Here is a 21,335-nt window from a genome sequence, read left to right on the forward strand (position 1 = left end):
TTTGTACTGGCTATCTCCCCTTTCCATGCTCTGATGGAGGGTCTCAATTCAAGTTGACTATCACTTTGCTGCATGGCCTGCTGAATTCTTCTAGCAGTTTGATTTTTATTCTATAGGAAATCAATACATGGTCAGGAGAGAGCAGAAGAAGCACAAATCCCCTCATTGTGGAAATGCTCAGCATGTCATCTTGGAAAGAGAAACAAAGTTGAAATTTCAGGTCAAAAAACTCTTAATTGGAACTGGAAAGGAGAGATATACATTTCCAATATGATTTTATTTCTGATTTTCAGCACTTTTATCCCCTCATATCCTAATAAATAACTTGGTGTGATGTTTCTGTATTCCCTGATGAATGTCACTTTGCTGAAGTAACCATGATTCCTACATGAAGTGTGCATTTCTCAGAACAGATTTAAACATGGTTGAAATCTTATCCGCTTGGGACTGTTGATCAATATCAGTGGTAGCTTGTCAGCATCATAGCCACAGCAGATGAAAGTATTGCATGTAACAACATATCGATAACATTGGAATTCAATAATTAGGAAGATGCATTGTGGGTCAAAGATTGCAAGCCAATAATATCAACACTTCCATGTGGAGTGAAATGACAGGTAATTGGAAGTATAAGGTCACATTTAGTGACTGAATGAAGATGACCACCAAACTGATGACTCAGTCTAAATTTGGACCCCCTAATGTAGAAGATGCCACATGATGAACAGAGAACACCCTATTCTACCTACATGCACAAGCTGTAAAATGTACAAGTGTACAGTAGGTAAACAGGAGATAAAGAACAATAATGCATCTGTTCATTTGTGGGAGTTTCCATGGGAAGTGGATTATTGATTGATTGAATGGAATTTGAGCCTCGTTGCCTCAGATAGAACAGTTCCTTCGGAATACTATTGTGGAAGGGAACAAGAAATTTGTTTGATGGTGTATCCAAGTCTATACCTAGATATAAGAGATAGCAGATTTTTCCACATCTCCTCCATTTAATCTAAAATGGCAAGAAATAAGAGCAAGAACAGAACCAGAGGGGGGCATTCTCGATTTCAGTCACATACAAATCAGGGCAGCAAGGCTGGTAACTTTTCTCTTGTGAAGGATATAATTGACCAAAGTGGATTTTTACTACAATCCGGTGGTTTCCTGGTCATTATTCTGAATAAATAGGTATTTTTTTTCTTTTGAAATTCTGTTATTTTTAATTGAAATTGAAATTTCACATCTACCATTGTGCAATCAAACTCAAATTTCTGGGTTATTGGTCTAGTAACTACTGCACTGCCACTGCACTCTTCAATGTTTCCCCTGAACAAATATATTACAATTAGGTACAGACAGATGAAATTAGAAGGAAAAAAAGAACAGGGGATGATGATGATCAAGTTCAGTATTGTGCCCAATAACTTCTCTTTAGACTGGCATCACAAGGATAAACAGGTTAGAGAAATCTGTGCCACAGAGAGGTAATTCAGGCATGAGGCATAGGAATCTGGTGTAGGATATGACACAGCTTGTGGGGATGGGATTGTGGATATACAGTATATAAGTACTAACCATGATAATTAGATGAGGACTATGACTGATGTGCTTTCAGAATAAAATAATGTGGATACACAATGAGGCGATTTGCACATCATCAGGTTTGCAAGTCTGAATTCTAGGAGTTGACAAGAAAAGTGAGGGAATCTAGTCTCATGCTTTTGCAAGAGCTTGTGTGAAGGTAAAGGTGGTGGCACAAACCATGGAAGCTACTTGCAGTTCAGTACAATTCTGTTATGGTGCAGGCTCATTCAAGTGTCCTACTAATATCTTTCTGTTTCTACAGTCTCTACCACAAGGCAACAGCTTGAGGTCCTTCAGGAATTAAGGTATGCTCGAGCAAGCATCTTGCTGTTCATCTTGAAAAGAGAGATGCCACTTATGAGTAGATCACTGTTTCCAAGAGCAAATTACTCAAAAAACACAGGGATGCCACCCAGGAGTAGCCTGAAAGGGAAATAACAGGCAAGTGGGTCATTGTTCTCCAATGTACAGAGAGATACTGCACAGAACCGAAAAAGAAGGCACATTGGAGATCATCTCTTTTTAGGAGCAGGAACATTCCCCCCTGCATTCACACATATTTTCATCTGGAGCAGAGATCTGGTAAGATTGCACAGAAAGCTGTAGGAGAGTGCAGATAGCAGAGACTAAACACATGATTCGGGGTAGAACTTCAGGTCCAGATGTTGAAATGACAATAGTACAATCTGGTTGCTAGCAGTTCAGCAAACCTCTTCTACTGTTAACCTAATCCCAGAGAGATCGCTTACCAGTGCCCTACAGTCAGACCTCCCATACCGCTTTTTCAGTTAGCCATGCGTGATATGCCCATGTTGGAACTTCCATGGAAAGAGATTCTTGTGAGTCATATCTACAAACTCAGTAAGAGGGAGCAGACATTCCTATAAGCAGACTACAGCCTCCCAGGAGCAACAGTTATGTAATACTAAGACAATAAATCCCAGTTACAAGACTGTTAAAAATCTAAGGCACCAGGGTATGTAACTTCAGAGAGAGATATTTATTGAGATACAGCGCAGAACAGGCCCTTCCAGTGCCTTGAGCTGTGCTGTCCTGCAGCCCCTCCCCCCATTTAACCTTAGCCTAAACACAATTTACAATGACCAGTAACCTCTTTCGATGCTCGTATCATGTGGTTTTGATAGCCTGGTATGTGAATGAAGCAATGACACAAGATGCTGGAGGAAGTCAATGGGTCAGCCAGCATCTATGGGGGAACTTCACGCTGACAGCCTTGATCTGGACTCTGTGAATGAACTCGCCTCCCAGTTATAAGCAGCTGAATATATGGACCTCAATGTGATATGTTTGAGCCTTGTCCTGTCTCTGAGTAGGACTTTTTTGCCAAGCACGATGCATCCCTTTGTTTCAATATACGTACAGTATTTTTTCTTTGCATTTGGACGAGCTTTGACTGATACCTAGCAGAGGCTGGGATGTCGGTCAGCTGGGGGAGGTTGGAGGTCAGAAGCAGCGCCACCCGGCGGCGCCTGCATTGTTTATTTGAGATTAAATATGGCGTCCGTGACAACAGGGAGGTCACGTAGACCGACAAGCCCCACTCTGCGTGACGCGCATGATTGACAGTGCGTCTGCCTTATAGGAGAAGGACGATCTTCCGAGGAGAAAGGGAGCGGAACGGGGCCACCAATCAAACGCCAAGGGCTAGGCCTTCCGGCGTGGTTGTGTTTAATGGGCTGTGATATGGGTGAGTGCTGAGGATGCGGGCGAGTCAGCGGCGTCCGGAATTTACCGGGTAAGCGAGCGGTTGCTTCTGAGCATGGCAAGGGTCCAGATACTTCTCACCGTGCAGACGTGAGCGGCTGGTGTTGACAGACGCCGCCTGATGAGAAACCGCCACTGATATGTGGTCTTGCAGGCCACCGGGGCAGCGGGAGCTAGTGGCGGCAGTGGGAAGGACGGTGGGGCGACGGTCCGCATGGCTTGACTGACACAGGTCCGGCCAATCCACTTATTGTTCAGGGGTGACGCGTGTGTTTTGGTGGCCAATGGGGTTGTCCGGGACGGGGCTCCTGGTTTGATTGAGGTGAGCAGATTGTGGTTGGTCTGGAGCCAGAGTGGTAGCAGGTGTATTGTCCACATCTCGGACTCTTCCTGAGTTCCTTAATCAGTATGTGGTTCATCTCTTCTTAACACTTATTCTGTGAGCTCCGACAGAAATGTCCGTGTCTTTAAAGCAAGAGTCCGGCACTTACATTTACCTCACACCCACTCTCTGCCCATAGGAGTTGAAGTTGGATGGCCTATCGGTTAGTCGCCAGAACCTCGGTCAAATACGGTAGATTAAAAATTGTTAATAGGAACAAAAAGAAGAGTTGCTGATATTTGTTTCTTGAATATTTAAGTAATCAGTCAGCATTGGCGTTTCCAGGTATATTTATACAGGGTATCTAATCTCAAGAGAACAAGACTTATTTCAATCTTGTACTGTCCTTTTATGTATGAAAACGTGCATTACAAGAAGCATTTTTCATTAAAGATCTTATTAAAACGTACTTTATTGTAGGTGTACTTCTGATGAGGGGAAAAAAACGAAACTTTTTACTCTTTCTCACCTTTTGTTTTTGTGTCATCCTAGCCAAAACAAAAACCAAGTAAATTAGTCAATCTATGTATTATGCTTAATTTAAAATTAATTATGCAGTGTGAAATAATTTCCTTAGTGATGCATATTTGCTAATGTAAATATAAATTTCATTAGATCTCCAGGAAATAGCCAAGATATTAGCCAAAGTGAAAATCTGAAAACTTAATTTGCAGTGACTTTTGGTGTGATTGTCATCTAATTTGCTGATTGTTTTGATAGCTGCAAAAATATTAATGTATGATTACATAATATATATAGTGATCTAGTTGAGAATGCGGGGCTTTAATTATTAAGTTTGCTGATGATACATAAACTGTTGGGATAGTGGCAATGAAGAAGCTAGTCTGAGATCACAACAGGCTATGGATCTAGTGCAAAAGTGGGCAAGGAAGTGGTGCATCTGCGGTAGTTATTTGAGGCAGGTTATGCTCAATGAGTGTCAGGGTCCTGAGGAGTGTAGTTGAATTGATAGACTTTGGTGCTACAAGTATATAATTCTTTGAAACTGACCACACGGGTAGACAGGGTTGTGAGGAATGTGGTGTGCTTGCCCTCATTAGGTGGGGTATTGGGTGTAAGAGTTGGGACCTCAATGTTGTACAAAATGTTGGTTAAACTTCGCTTCAGATATCTTGTACATTTCTGGATGCCAAGCAAAAGGAAGGACATAATTAAAATAGAGAAAGGTTAGAAAAGATAGTTGTCTGGGGTGAAGGGCTTGTGTTATAAAAATAGCTTGGATAGGCTGGGTCTATTTTGCTTAGAATAAAGACTGAAAGGTGAATGATAGAGATAAATAAAATTGTGAAATGTAGATGAATGGTTGATAACTGATGCCTTTTTCCTCCATGTTAGTGGTGTCTGAAACAAAGTGTAGGAAAGAAGTTTGATCAGTTAAATAAATCTTTCTCTGCGAGTAGTTGGTATCTGCCAGAGAAGATGGTGATGTAGAGGCAGTAACAACATTTACTTGAATGAGCAAGGCTTAGAGGAGTGTGGAATTAAGTTGGATTATTATACATAAGAATCATGGTCAACATAAACAAATATTGACTCTCAGTTGCTAATATTACAATTGATATTTTATGTCTAGATGGGCAAGTGTCATTGAGGTTATTTTGCTGGTAAATTAACTTTAAAACTGCCAAAAGAGGTGTGGTATAAAGCTTATCCAAAGAGTTAGTGGATAAAAGAAAACAATTTGAAGAGGGAGCTATGGTGGAATGGACTTAGGAATAGATTTTCAGTTGCATGGAACCTTTGAACTTTAAACTGCTGTGTAATCAAGATCTGATTTTGTAATGTCACTGTTATGACAAGGTAATGGAGGAACAATTAAACATTTCTATCTACATTATCCCCTATTGGCTGAGCTTCTTTGATGCTGGGAAAACTCCCCAGCTCTTTTTCAATTTGTGCCAGTGCTCTGTCAGCCAGTGTGAGAAAGGCATTTTAACATTGTGGATATTATACTGAACTTTTGACACCTTTCCCTCTTATTCTAAAAGAATAGCCACCATGCTTTGTACAATCCTCTGATCCTGAACTGTAACATTTTCACATTTTGAATATATCAAACTCATTGACTGGTTTGGATATTTTGGGGGTCAGCATTAGGAGGAAATAACCTGGCTTCATTATCGGCTGCTTTGCAAAGTGACTTTAATAAACTGAACCAAAAAGTATTAAGATTTGGTTGTTTTTTTTTCAGTTTGTGATTAATTTCAGTTGAATTTTAGGAACTTTGCACTTGTATGAAGCAAACCAGTTGGGAATTAAAGACATTTTTGCATTTGCTTCATCTGTAGTTCAGATTCTGAACAAATAGAGGCAGTGGGACAGCAACAGGACCTTAGGCAGACAGTGATGAAGACCTGCCCTGTATGACTGACAGCAGGCAGAGCTGGGGGCTGAGACTTCATATGCTGTTTTTGAACAAAAAGGTGTAACTAAATTTGTGAATTTTAGTTCTATTTTGATCGCCACGCACTACTAATATTAATTAGAATGTCTGGTGATAGTCATTGTGTCTGTTTTTTTTATGTTTAAAATGTGGTCTTTTTAAAAAAACTCTTCTGATCAGATTCAAATTTGTATGGCATTCACTGAACATGCACGCTACATAACTAAAACAAAGATGGGCAACACTGATTATCTGGGAGTGGAATATAACTGCATACCACCAGGCTCAAGGACAGCTTCTATCCCACTTTATAAAACTTTTAAATGGTTTATTACTGTCACATGTGTTGGACTCTTGATTTAACAACCTACTGTGTCATAGCCTTGCACTTTATTGTCAGCCTGTTCTGTATTTTCAGTTACTGCAACATTTTATTCTACATTCTGTTATTGTACTACAATGTGTGATGTGATGAAATCAGTATGGATGGCATTCAGAACTTTTTTTTACTTCAGTACGTGTGGTGGTAATAAACCAATTGATAAGAACAACAGACAAGGGAACTTAATTCTGTTTGGGGGGTGGGAATTGAAGATTTACATGATTCAACACAAATCTATCAATTTTCTTTCTTCCAAGAAACAGTTTAGCTGTGTATTCATTTGCTCGTTGTGAGATCATCCTTTGCATGAATTGGATATTGAGTCTCTCTATAATGACAATAATAACTATTAGTTTTACTTGTAATGTAAGTTCTCATTAGAATGAAGATGGCAAGAGATCATATTTAACTTGTCTTCATATATTTTGATCTCCAAAGCAAAGCTTGTATGCTGAATGACTTTCTGAAATCTGTAAAATTGCTAATTTAGCAGCATTGTAAATTTTGTGAGCATAATTGCTTTTGAAACTAGATTCAGTTACGTTTATTATTTTAGTTTCTATTCACTAACTAGAAGCTCCTTTATTTGCCCAAGTATTTTGAAAACTATCAAAATCACTTCATTAAGTTGACATATAATTATTGCTTTGCATTTTCAATTACATAAATTTTGAGAAATGCTCTCAAGTGAAGTTTGCAAATAAAAGTTAACTGAAACATTTTGAATACTAGACCATGGAACATTGCAGCACAGGGACAGGCCCTTGAGCCCAGAATGTAGTCCAGTGCGCTACTAAACTAATCCCTTCTGCCTGCACACTGTACTTCTAAAACTGAACCATGGAATATGAGTTTTGTAACAACCTCTTTCTGTAAAGTCAAAGCTTTAAGTAGAGGACTCATAGTTTGACTATTTGAGTAAACTACTGAAGAAATGAAACAGATTGTTACATCTGGTGTAGCAATTAATTGTTAATAACATGTTGGAGATAGAATATATCAGGAATATAGTACCTTGTTAGAAATAGTTTGGACTGTTGTCGCTTTTGATTTAATATAACTCTATATCAGGTTGAAATACTACTGCATAATTTTTCCATGCAAATAACAAAAAAATACATGCTTACATGTGAACACAGAAGTTTTTTTTTCAAGATTGCGCTTGAATAACTTCAGTGGGATGTTATTTAAATTGGGGTATTAGATTAAATATGTTAAGAGTATTACATGGAGAGTTTCTAATTTTCACCATTTCATTTCACCAGCCCAACTTCCCATAAGTGTTTGTCTCTGAATTATTTTCTTTTCATTTGGTCTTTCAACTGCAAGAAACTTTCAAGTTGGTGTTTGTTTTGTAGTCAGCAATTATAATTGTTTTGTTTTAAACTCCTAATCTCAAAAATGCGACTCCATTATCATTAGGAACTCATGTCCTTAAGAATATCAGCTGTTTCTTCTTTCACTGAGATCTTATCTGACTATTCTAGTATCTTTCCTTCTTGCAGCATTTGAGATTTTTGTTAACAATCTCAGGTCCAAAACTCAATTTCCATTTGTTGGTAAGAATTTTAAAGTTAACATTTTCCAAGCTGGAATATTTTATAAAATCAACTAAGGGAAGCTGAAGGGGAAAGAGTACAGACTGTTTCTCGGAACTTAGCGATGAATTACTATCATTATCTTAGAAATTGATATTGCTGAATTTAAATTGAGAATTGCAGCAGTTGGCAGAATTAATCACTGCATTTTAATGGTTGTGAGCTATTATTTGTGTTTTTTTTAAAAACAAATCCTTTTAAGATGACCAAGGTTATCTATTGTTTGATGATGGGCTTGTATCTTTTGGCACCTCTTGTCCTCCAATCATCACTTAAGCTTTAACTCACTACCCTCAAATCCAATGCATTAACTCCATTAATTTGAAAGATAACCTTTCTGTTGTACATTTCAGTTGTGAAACTCCATTGAGCCTGTTTAGCTATGTTAAGTCAGAGAAGCTAAATAATGGCATCTTGGACAATGTCTCCCATCCACTCCATAATGTACTGGTTAGGCACAGGAGTACATTCAGCCAGAGACTCATTCCACCAAGATGCAACACTGAGCGTCATAGGAAGTCATTCCTGCCTGTGGCCATCAAACTTCACAACTCCTCCCTTGGAGTGTCAGACACCCTGAGCCAATAGGCTGGTCCTGGACTAATTTCCACTTGGCATAATTTACTTATTATTTAATTATTTATGGTTTTATATTGCTATATTTCTACACTATTCTTGGTTGGTGCGACTGTAACGAAACCCAATTTCCCTCGGGATCAATAAAGTATGTCTGTCTGCCTGTAATCTCTGCTTTTCCACTTAAACTGTAAATTCTCTTCCTTAGGTTGACATTGTTTTAGAAACAATGCTCTTTTTGCCTTGCCACGGTTTCCAGATGAAAGATGTATTGCTTTCTTATAAACTTCTAATTATTGGCATGTACCTACTTTCCTTCTCATGTCTGTCATTATTTAATGTTCTAAACCATATACCTCAAGACAAGCAGATGTTCATATAGTGTACTAATATGAGCAGTGATGTTACCTAGTTGTATAAATAATTTAATCTGAATATTATAACACCAAAGCCTGAGATCAAATTTTAGATTTTGGCCTATTTCCAGGTGAGTTTTATTCTTGTTTTGTTTTAGTTGGGTGTATGCAGAAAAAGTTGATACTTTTCTTTGGGAGTATATATTGCACAACTGGTTCTGTAATACTGATACTTAACAGCAATTTTTGGCATCAAATGTTAGAGATCTAGTACTTCTGCTTGACAGCTGCATGCTTTGTCTGAATAGTGTTTGCAGTTCCATAAGTTGGATATAAATCTCATCCATATTGGTTTTTAAAAGGTTTTTGCTTTTTTTTCCAGCTGAACTATTGCAATTTAATTTAAGTAAATGCCTCAATAATTGTGTCGAGCTGGTGCTCAGGTGCTTCAATTTTTCTGTTATAGTGGACTAAAATTTCTATCTTTGGCACCAGTGCAATTTAATTACTCTTGTGCAGAAGTAATTATGCTATTAAACAATTGCTAGTACAAAGATTAAACGATATCATATTTTTAAACAAAACACTGGAGATACTTAACAGCTCTCTAGAGAGGGAGAAGTTGTTATTTTAGGTTGATGACTTTTCATCAGAACCAATGTAGAATGAGAAAGGTCCTTGACCAGAAACATTAATTTTCCTTTTTCCATAATTGCTGCCTGTCTACTTAGTGTGTCCAGTATTTTTTTTAGTGTGCTGATTCTTGGGGTTAATAGCGTTTTGTTTTCAGAATATGCAGAAACAGATACATAAAATGTAGTAGCTTATTTATAAGATGGGATAATAATTCCACATTTTGAGACATTTTTCAAGATTTGCTTCAAACGTACTTGTGTGTTTTGATCCACTCTGACACATGATGCTGCTATCTAATAGAATTACAACACCCATATGCTAGTATAATGCATGCTTTGGGGCCTCAGAAGTAGAGCGTCCATGGAATTTCCTTTAAACTATTTGTAACTGCAATGGTTCCATCACTGGAGGACTTTATTCAGTCATCAATTGTGTACCACAGCAGTATTTAAAGCCATCCAATTAGTCCTATCCTACATCACCTATTAATTCTTTCTTTTCAGATACATACCCAGCTCTATCTTGAATGTCACAATTAAATCTCCCGCTACTACTGCTTCTGGCAGAATATTCAAGACCCTAATCATTTGCCTTGTTCAGTTAACAATATTTTATTTTGTTGTCACTCTTTTTGGCTCTTCTCCTAATCACCTTCGTCTTCATTTTTTAGTTCTTGACTTGGTCTATGATCTGATATATTTTTTCCTTTTTTAAATATCTGTGGGAACCCTCCCAATCTTATTTCTCTTACTGAAGTCACAGAATCATTTTGGTAAATTACCGTAGATGTCGGATTATAAGCCGCTACTTTTTTCCCACATTTTGAACAGCTTTGAACACTGCGGCCTTTACTACGGTGCGGCTAATGCATGATTTTTTTTCATGCCGCCAAAAACATTTTGCCTCGTAACAGTAGACCAATAAAATTGATGAGTAGTTCACAGAGGTCCAATGAAATTGTACGATAAATCAAGCGCACTTTCACAATTAAATTATTGTAAATCAGTCATTTGTACTCGCCCTCATCAACATGGAAAACACTCGAAGAAAAGCATTGTGCTGCCTTTATGGCAGTTATTTAGTTTATAATATTTTCGCTTAGTAATTCATTTGTTAGTAATTTCTAGTTAAAGTTAGAAGTGTTTTAACTATATTTGTTTTCTGTACTACATCCCGGGATGCTATGACGTCACACCCGGTTTCGCCGCATCTTGTGGGAAATACCGGTTTGCGATAAACGGGAAGGTGGGGGCGAGCGGCATTAGATCTGAGCGAACGCTGCTTTTAAGTTAAAGGCGATCAATAACTTTTCCTGGTAGGCTGCAGTATATATATTTTTTACCAGTCGTTAGGAGATATTGGAATGTTGTTCAGTAAAAAAGTATACGCAACGTAATTTGTGTTACCGATACGTATGTATATTTAAAAGTAGCCGCGTTACAGGCACGGTTCGAAAAAAAGCATTTGCAATATGTATTTGTTTATGTTACCATATGGATTTAATTAAAAGTTAAAAAATCCTCACGTGTAATATCTTTCTGTGTAAATATCTCATATTACAACGTGGGACACCTGCGGCCGAAAATCCGGTGCGGCCTAAAATCCGGTGCGGCTTGTACAAGTACAAAATTGATTTTCTTTCTAAAATTAGAGCCAGCGGCTTTTAATCAGGTGCGCTCTGTAGTGCGAAATCTACGGTACTTTTGCAAACTTTCCAAAAACTTGGAAGCTCAAGACTGGAACTATATTCTTGTGTGACTGAACCATCATTTTTATAAAGGCTCGTTGTGAATTCCTTACACTTCTAATCTATGCTTCTATTCTCAATTTGCTCTGCTACTTTCAAATGATTTTGTATGTAAGTGTTGATGAGTGTTCATGTGTTAACAAGTACCATCAACAAAGATCCTGTGTAGTTAAATGTAATCAAAGGCAGGTAATATTGAAATTGTGACTTGAAGACAGATGTTAGGAGTAATAATGTGTCATTAATATAAAGCAATGGTGGGGTGGGGTGAAATAATGCTCTTCTCTAGGGATTTTCAGTAACAGAGAACACTAGCACTTACAGCAACATATCTCAATGCGCACTTAATCAGCAACACCACATTTAGCCTGGTCACTCGTGCGGGTTTTAGGTATCAAATTAGATTTTGAACTTGTAGCAACAGATATGAACTCCAAGAAAGTTCTTTTCATCACATTTAGTTCAGTTTGTTACTACATGACTTCTGTACTGAAATGCATATTGGTACAACTTAGTGAACAAGGTTTCAAAATCCTCGTGTTTGCGTTCAACATTCTGAATTAGTTTATCTCCTAGCAGAGATTATTTGATCGACGTGATGGCATAGGTAATTCTCTGTAATTTTAGCTAAATATCTCAAGTTCAGCAAGCCTACTGGTTCTTAGCTTACACAAGTGGGAGATAAGTTTTAGGAAAGGTCCAAGAAGCCACTGACTGGTCTTGCTGGAAGGTTACTTTTCAGATTAGAATTGTCCAGTTGAATCTTGAATATTCTTGCAACATTTGCTTCTTGAGAATGTCCTCAGTTGCTCTGACCACTCGTTCATCTGCTTGATGTGAAACCAGAGGATATGAAGGCATTGTTGTATGTTTAATACAATTCTGTTTCATAAACTTCGTGAATAATGTTGATTGAAACTAAGGGTCACTGTCAGAAAATGGGTGTTCAAGTACACGGTCATAAACAGGCATCTTGACTGATCCACTGTGTATTCAGTGGTTGTCATGACCCCTTACGTTGTACTTCAATCCACTCTGTGACAATTACTCACTGCCAGGAAATTCTCAATTCCCTTTTCACAAGACTTCATGATCTTGATTGCAAATATTTTTTTTCTGGTTTTATCATACAACTTTGGCAAGTAAATGCAGTTTATGCAACTGCTTTGAGATCATGGTCTGAACAAAAGTTGTTGCAATGCTTTTACACGCTGCCCTTTCCAGTGTGTTTAGTATATTTAGCAAAAATATATTTTGCCTCATAGCAATAGGGTATTATCACTCTCTGACCTAATTTATTTTGTATTATTTTTCATATTGTTAAAACATGGGCTATTTCAAACCAATAAGTCTAGGCTGGTTCACTGTGCATCCCATTTACCCATACTACTTTTCCTTGTAATATATTCTCCTCAGTGTGTGGGTAAGCAGTACAATTTTCAGTGGTTAATAATTAATTTACCAACCTACATGTCTTGGAGATGTGGTTAGGAACTTGGACACCCAGGAGAAATCCACAGTCACAGACAATATGAAAATTGCACATAAACATCACCAGAGGTCAGGATTGAATCTGTGTCACTGGAACCTGGTTGAGGCAGCGGTTCTCTCAACTCTGCTGCCTTCTTAATGTACCCCCTTTTTTCCCCCTGCATGAACCTTGATTACAGAATGGTTTTGGTTCGCAATTTATACTTGGTAAAACTTTGTTTGATTATCTGTTCATAGACCCTCTTGAAACTGCAGGCAAGTCATAGTATTTAAGTAACTACTGGATAGCCCTTGCTAATCACATTTAACTTCCATTTTCACTTCAGGCATTAGACTTCTCACATGGTAATTGCAACAGAACACCCACGATAGTGTTCTACTTCAAACTACCATATGCAGTTTAGTAATTGTACTGCAATAGAAGAATTTTGTATTCTTGATGGCACCAGGTCGGGTATCCCTGATATGCCCCAATATTTTGTATCAAGAAGTACAGTGGTCGTAACTCCGAGGTTCTCTTGGACAGTAGATCTAAAAGTAATAGAGGGTATGTTGAACATTTTGATATTTCCAGCGATGGATAGGACACTCTGAGATGGTAAAATTGAATTGGGATCATACCCTGGCCAAAGTTAATGTAAGCAATATAAATAGTAATGAAGTAAACAATGATTAAAAGGTAAAAGATGCCCAGGATTCAATTGATTCCATCTTGGGGTTTTAGAGGAAAGATTTGTAAAGACCTCATGAAATTTGCTGGTGACGAGGGATTGTAAGATCAGACACACACGGAGGTTGGTGATGGTGAAGATAAAATCATAATTGGGGTAATGAAAAGGCAAAAGTTCATTATGATCATGTGTGCGGAGCATTTTTTTTGGCAGACTTGCAGGAAAAAGGGCATGAATGTAAAACAGAAACTTGCTCTAAGTTGACAGTGATTACAGATATGAGTTAAGGAGGGAATAAGATGTTTGAAAGATCTTTAGTGTTAGTAGTATAAATGCTAGTTTATGCAGCATTGTTGTTGGTTGGTCTGTTTGACTTCAGACAAAAGTCAATGATTAGGTTATTGTGATTCCACCCACTTGCGCAGGTCAAACATGAAAAGATTGATTTACATGGGGAGAAATATTTGAAAATATTAGTGAATCAGCAAAAGAGCATTTTGAAATGTGAAAATAAATGAATACAGAATAGCTGTATCCTAATGGTACAGGGAGTGTATATTTTAAAGGAAAAAATGGAGATAAGACATTAATTATGCCAAAAGAATGGGAAAACTATTACAAGAAGCATCTGGGTAAGTGCTTGAATCACAAGGTCCGTAGCTTGCTGTGCCAAGTACTGCTAAATGGGATTTGTAGAAATGGCTACGATGCGGAGTACAGAGTTGGTAGGCTGAAAGGCAAGTTTCTTTGCTGTATGGACATGAAACTGTCATCATTATAACCTCCACTTTCATCATTAAGTGTCCACATGAACAAAATGTTTAATGTGTGCGCACAGATGTTTTTGGTCTGGCTTCATGATACCAATTGGAATTGATTTTGGTGTTGAGGCTTTGCTACAGGGTATTCCAATGAAAACCTCCTTGTGCAATATGTCACACCCTCTTTACATTGGAAACTGTGAGTGGCCTCGAGCTCCTGAGGGTGTATATCTTGCTATAATATCAGGTCCACGAGGTTCAAAATCAGTTAATTTGCCCAAGCAGTAAGGGTGATCAACACCTCCACACCTCCCACCGCCACTACTTTAACATTTCCTGTTAGTCACCTAGTGTACAGACACTCCTGTGCCTAGTGTCACCGTATGTACATATAATCAATCTATGTATACAAGTTATCTTCTGTATTTGTGATAATGGCGTATTTCATTATTATTCTTTATCAGTTTTTGTGCTGCATCTGGAGTAATCATTATTTTGTTCTCCTTTACACTTGTTTACTGGAAATTTACTTATTTGGTGATGCAGCATGGAGTTGGCCATTCTGACACTTTGAGCTGCCCAGCAACCCCTGACAACTCTGATTTAACCTGAACCTAATCATGGGACAACTTGCAATGACCAGTGAACCTACTCGATATGTCTTTGGACTGCGGGAGGAAACCGGAGAACCCTGGAGAAAGCCCACGCATTCCATAGGGAAGATGTACAGACCTCTTACACATGACACTCGAATCGAACTCCGACGCCCTGAGCTGTAATAGTGTCATGCTGTCCTCTATGTTACCGTGGTGCCTATTAAATGACATTAAACAATCTTGAACCCAAGGCAGTGATATGCTTTAATTTTTCAATCTGACATTTATTGCTTTTTGATAAAACAAGCACTACAGTACTGCAAGAATAAAATGCTGCAGGTGCTGTATTTCCATATTAAGAAAATGCTGATTAGGAGTATTTGCAAAGAATATAACTGATTTGGCATTAGATTTGGACTGTAGATGCAGGAACATGCAAGAGGCCAAAGCAAGCTTCTGGAGAGAAAAAAATTGGAAAAATTCAGTTGGCAAGTTAGCATCTGTAAAGGGAAATGTGCAGTAGACATTGGTTTTGACCTGAAACAACATTTATTTGCAGAAGTAGGATATGTCAGACTTTAAATGAACTTTTATAAGTGGAAGTGTTGCCTAAAAAGAGTGATATCAAAATGACAAAAGGAAAAGCAATGGCAGAAGTAACTGCATAACAGAAGGTTGATGCTACAAGGCTCAATTCTATGGTAATGCATGTATGGACACACAAATGGGTCTAAAGAAAGTATAAATTGTTAAAGCGCAATGGCAGAGGTGGAAGAATGGATTGAAAAATCTTGCAAAACTAAGTGGAGTACTGTGGATACCAGGAGTTTGGATCATGACATCGGCACTCGATTGACACACCTTCTGCACTCCTGGTAGCTTTTGTACAGCCAGTGGAATCATTTTACAGTGGTAGGAGTGGGTCAAAAGAATTTTTCTTCCCTGCCCTCTTTCTGAACAAATACAGTTGTTATAGTAAATTGGGAATCTGGAATAGTAACAGAAAATATCCACTTGACTGTTTCTAGCATTTACTATTTATTAACTTTTATGAATTGCAAGGAAAATACAAGATTAAAACTATAAAAGGCAATTTCAAAGGATTGTGAATTACTAAGGAAAACAAAACTTTATAAAGTTTTTCTCTTGAATCTTAAATGGAAGAGAAATCTGATGTTAATTTAGTTATCAGCTTCTGTTTCTAAGTTCGAGTTTTCTATTTAGGCTGCCAGATGATTATGGTGCTGGCTGCCTGATTTAGCAGTGCTGTCACCAGCTGCCAGAACACGTCAAAACATTTGCTTCCTAAGTAACTTTTGGCGCAGCGTTGCATAAGGCCCGAGCTTCCTGTAAGTAGCCTTTTTTCTAGCACTGCACTGTAATTCCAGGCAGGATGTATTTCCATGATTTTTTAAAGACATTTCTTCCACAGTGTCTCTTTAATACCATAGCATTGTCTGATGAAAGCCTGTTGACCTGAAATATCTACCCTTTTACTTCCCATGTGTGCTGCTTGACTGGCCATTCTTCCCCCCCCCCCCCCCCAACATTTCTGTTTTTGTTTGCAATTTTCTTTTGTCATCCATGCTCTTTGTGGTTCATTGCTTTTATCACCAGTTTGTCTTATCGCATACTGTATGTACAAATGGTGTTACTAAGTTTCAGTGCAATGGCTTGTGTGTCAATGACACAGCCTTTTTCTCATCTGCATTTGTATGCATATATTTTCCACATACTTTTTTACCATTTCAAACTTTTCTCCTCAGAGGTTTTGATTTAGAGTTAATAATTTTAACTCTGCTGGAAACCCTCTGCTGGTTTGTCTCAGTAGTTATTTGTTTTCGCAAGTCTATATTGGCTCAGGTCCAGTGGTAAAGTTTTACCTGATCCAGAAAGCCGAGACTTCAAATTGACTACTAAACTTGATCCAAGCTGGTGTTTCATTTCTAGCCTGAGAAAGTCAAAGGTACTCTTTATTTTAGGATGAAATTCTAAAGTCTTGTTAGCTATTTTTGGGTTAGAAAGAAACTTTTCATTCATGGAGCCTAGAAGAAAAAGGAAGAACCTTTTTAAAGTTTGAAGGGCAAGTCTGGGAGTAATGCTAAGCAACGTTTCAGCACAAAATGTAGTGGAAATTGTAACTGGTTTCTTCAAAAAAAAATTGAGGCTAGGTCAACTGAATTTGTAAGCATTGAGCTTGGTAGTCATTGGACAAATCATATTTAGTATATGATATTAAGACATATATTCCCTGTCATCTAATTGACCAGTAAGAGGGCTCTACTATTTCCTTCTTCCATAGGTAGCAAGTTGGTAAATTGGATTGGTGAAAGGAGGCTGAGGAAGATGGTAAAAGGTTGTTTCTGAGTGATTAGGAAATTTGTAGCTAGTGGTACACCACCGGGATCAGTGATTGCATACATTCAAGTGATTAGTACATTTTCAGATGACTCACTAACTGATGATATTGAAAGTAAGGAGAATACTCCTCGGCTGCAGGATGCCATTGGTGGTTTGCTGAGATGCACTTAATGGCTGATGGGGTTTAATCGTAATAAGTGTCAGGAGATGCGCTTTGTGAGGACAAATTAGAGTATGATACACAATCAATATTGAGGCCTTAAGGAGTATTAAGAAACACAGTGACCTTGATGTACAAAAGATCCCTGAAGGTGGTAGCAGAGCTGGGTAGGATGGTGAAGGAGGCATAAGGGATACTTCCCTTGATTAGTCAGAGTACAGACTACGTGTGGAGAGGTTAGTGTACAAGTTTATTAGTGAGATCTTAATTAGAATGCAGTGTGTACTCTGCTCACCACACTATAGCAAGGAATGAATTGCATTGTACAGAGTGCAGAGGAGAGTCATCAGGATGTGAGCAGAGCCTGGGTAAACGGGTTGCATTTCCTTAGAATGAAAGGTTGAAGACGGCATATAATAGAGGTATACAAAACTGAGATGTCTGGATTTTTTTTAATCCCCCGTAGTAGCAGTGTCTAAAATTAGCAACCAGGTACAAGATTTGCAGGAGATGTGAGGATTTTTGTTGCGTAGAGGAGGTTGGTAGTCTCTCAACATTTGAGATCTATTTGGATCAGCATTTAAAATGCAAAAACATGCAAAGTTTGGGACAAAATATGGTGGATGGGATTAGAGTAGATGGCTACTTGATGGTTGGCACAAGCTGAATGGCCTATTTCCATGTTATACCACTCAAAAAGTGGGCTTTTTGACCCAATGAGTCTATGCGTATTCACTATGAAATCCCATGCCCCACTAATCTTGCGATTTCCATCAACAATCCCCAGAGCCTACCACTATTCTACACACTAGGGCAAATTTACAGCAGTCAAATTATCAACACAAGTTTTGAGATACGGATAAAATAATCGAGTATCTGGAGGTAACCCACGTGGTCACAAGGGTAATGTGTAAATTCCCCACACGGCTTCAGAGGTCAGAATTGTACCTGCATCACCAGAGCTGTAAGCAGAGCTCTACTCTGCCTCTTCTATGTTTTTCAGGGTTAGTATAAAATCCCATCCACAATTGTTTACAAAATGTGTATTATCTCATAGGTTTCTGGTGATGATTACATTTTGGCACGTGCTATATGGAGTTTGTGTATTATTATAGTTACTTTGTTATCAAGTGCTTTAGGAAATCAAGGTTGTGAATGATGCAAGACCAGTAGTTTAGTGTGTATCAAGCTTTTCAAACGTAGAACCAGGCATGACCGTGATACTTGCAGCATCATTGCCCAAAATGCCAAGGGACATTGACACCAAGGGAGCTGGATAATTATAAGGGAGAATGTCTACTATTTTGTTTTTGTAGGCTCTCGGTTGCCAAGTCTGGTTAATCACCATAGCTACTGATTTTAAATTAACATTTCCATGCAAATATTGATCTACCACTGCCATTTTTTTTAATCGAACTCTTTAGGGAAAGGATGGAAGTTAAGTTTGTGCATCTGTCTTACCAGTTTGGGAGGGGGAAGTTGTGATGGGGTCAGGGCAGCAGGAGACAATGGGACAAGCAAAGGAGGATCTAAAACAATTTAAGAGCTCGGAAAAGTGGTAAAGCCCTTGGAATATAAACCTATAGTTAAACTTTATCATAGATTCTGAGTTGTATGATACAGAAATGGGCCTTCAGGTGACTAAGGTATCTTCCTGAGCTTAAACAATTTTCCTGTATTTGGTCCATATTCCTCAAACCTTTCCTGTAATTGTACCAGCTTCTACCATTTCCTGTGGCAGCTCCTTCCATTTACCCACCTCCCTCTGTGTGGAGAACTTGCCCCTTGGGTCACCTTTAAACCTTTTAGCTCGCCCCTTAAAATGATGCCAAGTGGTTAAGGCATTGGACTAGCGATCTGAAGGTCATGAGTTGGAGCCCCAGCCGAGGCAGCGTGTTGTGTCCTTGAGCAAGGCACTTAACCACACATTGTTCCAGTCTACCCAGCGGAAAATGGGTACCGGCAAAATGCTGGGGGTTAACCTCGCGATACACTGGCGTCCTATCCAGGGGGAGTCTCGTGCTCTCAGTCGCTTCACACCATGGAACCATAAGGCCTAAGCACTGGCCTTGTGAGCCTATAAGGCTCGGGACGCACCTTAACTTTAAAATGATGCCCTCTGGTTTTAGACTTGCCCCACCCTGAGGAAAAAGGCTTTCTTATCTTTGCTGCTCATCATTTAAAAAATCTCTGCAAGCTCATTCCTCTCCCTCCTTTGCTCCAGGGAAAAAAGTCCTTATCCAGCACTCGTAAAATCATACAGCACAGAAATAGGCCCTTTAGCTCATCCTATGTATACCGACCATGTTGCTCAGTGAGCTATTTGCATTTAGCCCTCAGCTTGCTAAACTCCTCCCCATGTGCTTATCTAGACGGCTTTTAAATATGTGCCCATCCCTGCCATTATTTCTGGCATGTCTTTACAAATGCACACCACCCTTTGTGTAAGGAAGTTACCTCTGATGTTCCTTTTACACGTCACTTCTAATTTTAAGCCTGTGCCCTCTTGTTTTTAGCATGCCTTTCAGTGTCAATGTCCTCATGATCTTGAATACCACTATCAGGTCACCCTTCAGCCTCCTCTGTTCCTGTCATTGAAGTCCGAGACCATGCAATCTCTCCTTGGAAGTCAGGTCCCCAAGTCCAGGCATATCCTGCAAACCTCCTCTGCTCTATTTCTATTGTATAATAAAGCAACCAGACCTCTGTGATATTCCAAGTGCGACCTTACCAACATAAGACCTGGGAGCAAAATTTAGCCATTTTGCCCATTGACTCTTTTCCCCATAACCTTTAACACCATTACTAGTCAAGAGAACCCATCAACCTCTGCTTTAAGTATACCAATAACTTGGCCTCTACAGCCATCTGTGGCAATCAATTCCATAGATTAATCACCTATGGTTGATCTATGAAGAAATTCCTTCTCATCCTTCTCTAAAGAGATGTCCTTCTATGTTTGTACCCCTGGTCCTAGGCTATCCCACTATTGGAACTACCCTCTATACAGGCACACTATCTCGAGTAACTGTAAAATACTTCCCAGCTCTTGTACTCAGTGCCCTGATTGATGGCCAGCATGTCAAATGCTTTCTTCCCCACCTATCTACCTGTAATATCTCTTTCCGTGAACTATGCACTGTACTTCTAGGTACCTTCTAGACACTGGCCTCCCCAGACTGAGAACCAACCCTCTACCATCGTCCCTGCTCCTTGCACCTGAGCAAGTTATGAATCCAATGCATTAGCTCTACCTAGATGTTTGATCTAACCTTCCTGACTAGTTTGCCTTGAGGTATCTTGTCAAAGGCCCTGCTTCCGTGCTTGGAAACACCATCCACTGCCCTATTCTCATGTGTCATCTTGGTTAACTCAAAGAACTTGAAGAGATTTGTCAGACAGAACTTTCCCCACACAAAGGCATACTAACTGTCACAAATCAGACCCCCATCTCTCCACATGTTAGTAGATTATGTCCCTCAGAATGCTCTGCACCTTTAAGGCCTCCAATACCTCATCCCATGCTAATTTGTACATTGTCCAAGGCACTGCCACCAACTTCTTCCATTTAGCTTCCACCATTTACTCCACATTAAATACTGAAGCAAAATATTCATTAAAAACCTCCCCTTTTCTTTGGTTGCACACAAGGCTTTAAGGGGACCTATTCACTCCTTGTGCATCCTTTTAGTAAACCTGTAAAATCTCTTGGCATTTTCCCTTCCTTTGCCTGCTAGATCCTTGTTTTATCTTTTTTCCCTTTTTAATTTCTCTGTCAAGTGCACTCTATACTTTTTTATAGTCATCAAACGATTCACAACTACTTATGCACAGATTACGTGTTCCTCTTGTCAACCAGAGATTTATAATACTCTCCTCAATCTCATTATTGTTCCTGAACATTTGAT

At 38.8% G+C, this 21,335-nt stretch overlaps 1 protein-coding gene across 4 annotated transcripts in view; it reads left to right on the forward strand.

The window, feature by feature from the left end:
- The first annotated feature begins 3,178 nt into the window (after positions 1-3,178).
- Positions 3,179-21,335, forward strand: part of aktip (akt interacting protein) — a 32,605-nt gene continuing 14,448 nt past the window's right edge. The window contains exons 1-2 of one of the 4 annotated variants that reach the window (XM_073070001.1): positions 3,206-3,337; positions 16,131-16,255. The gene's annotated coding sequence lies outside the window, so the exon portion shown is untranslated. Of the gene's footprint in view, positions 3,338-16,130; positions 16,256-21,335 lie in introns of all 4 variants that reach the window. The other 3 variants (XM_073070004.1, XM_073070005.1, XM_073070003.1) reach the window with 3 other exon arrangements.

The sequence above is a fragment of the Hemitrygon akajei genome, chromosome 17 (genome assembly GCF_048418815.1).
Source record: "Hemitrygon akajei chromosome 17, sHemAka1.3, whole genome shotgun sequence".
Classification (NCBI taxonomy): Eukaryota; Metazoa; Chordata; class Chondrichthyes; order Myliobatiformes; family Dasyatidae; genus Hemitrygon; species Hemitrygon akajei.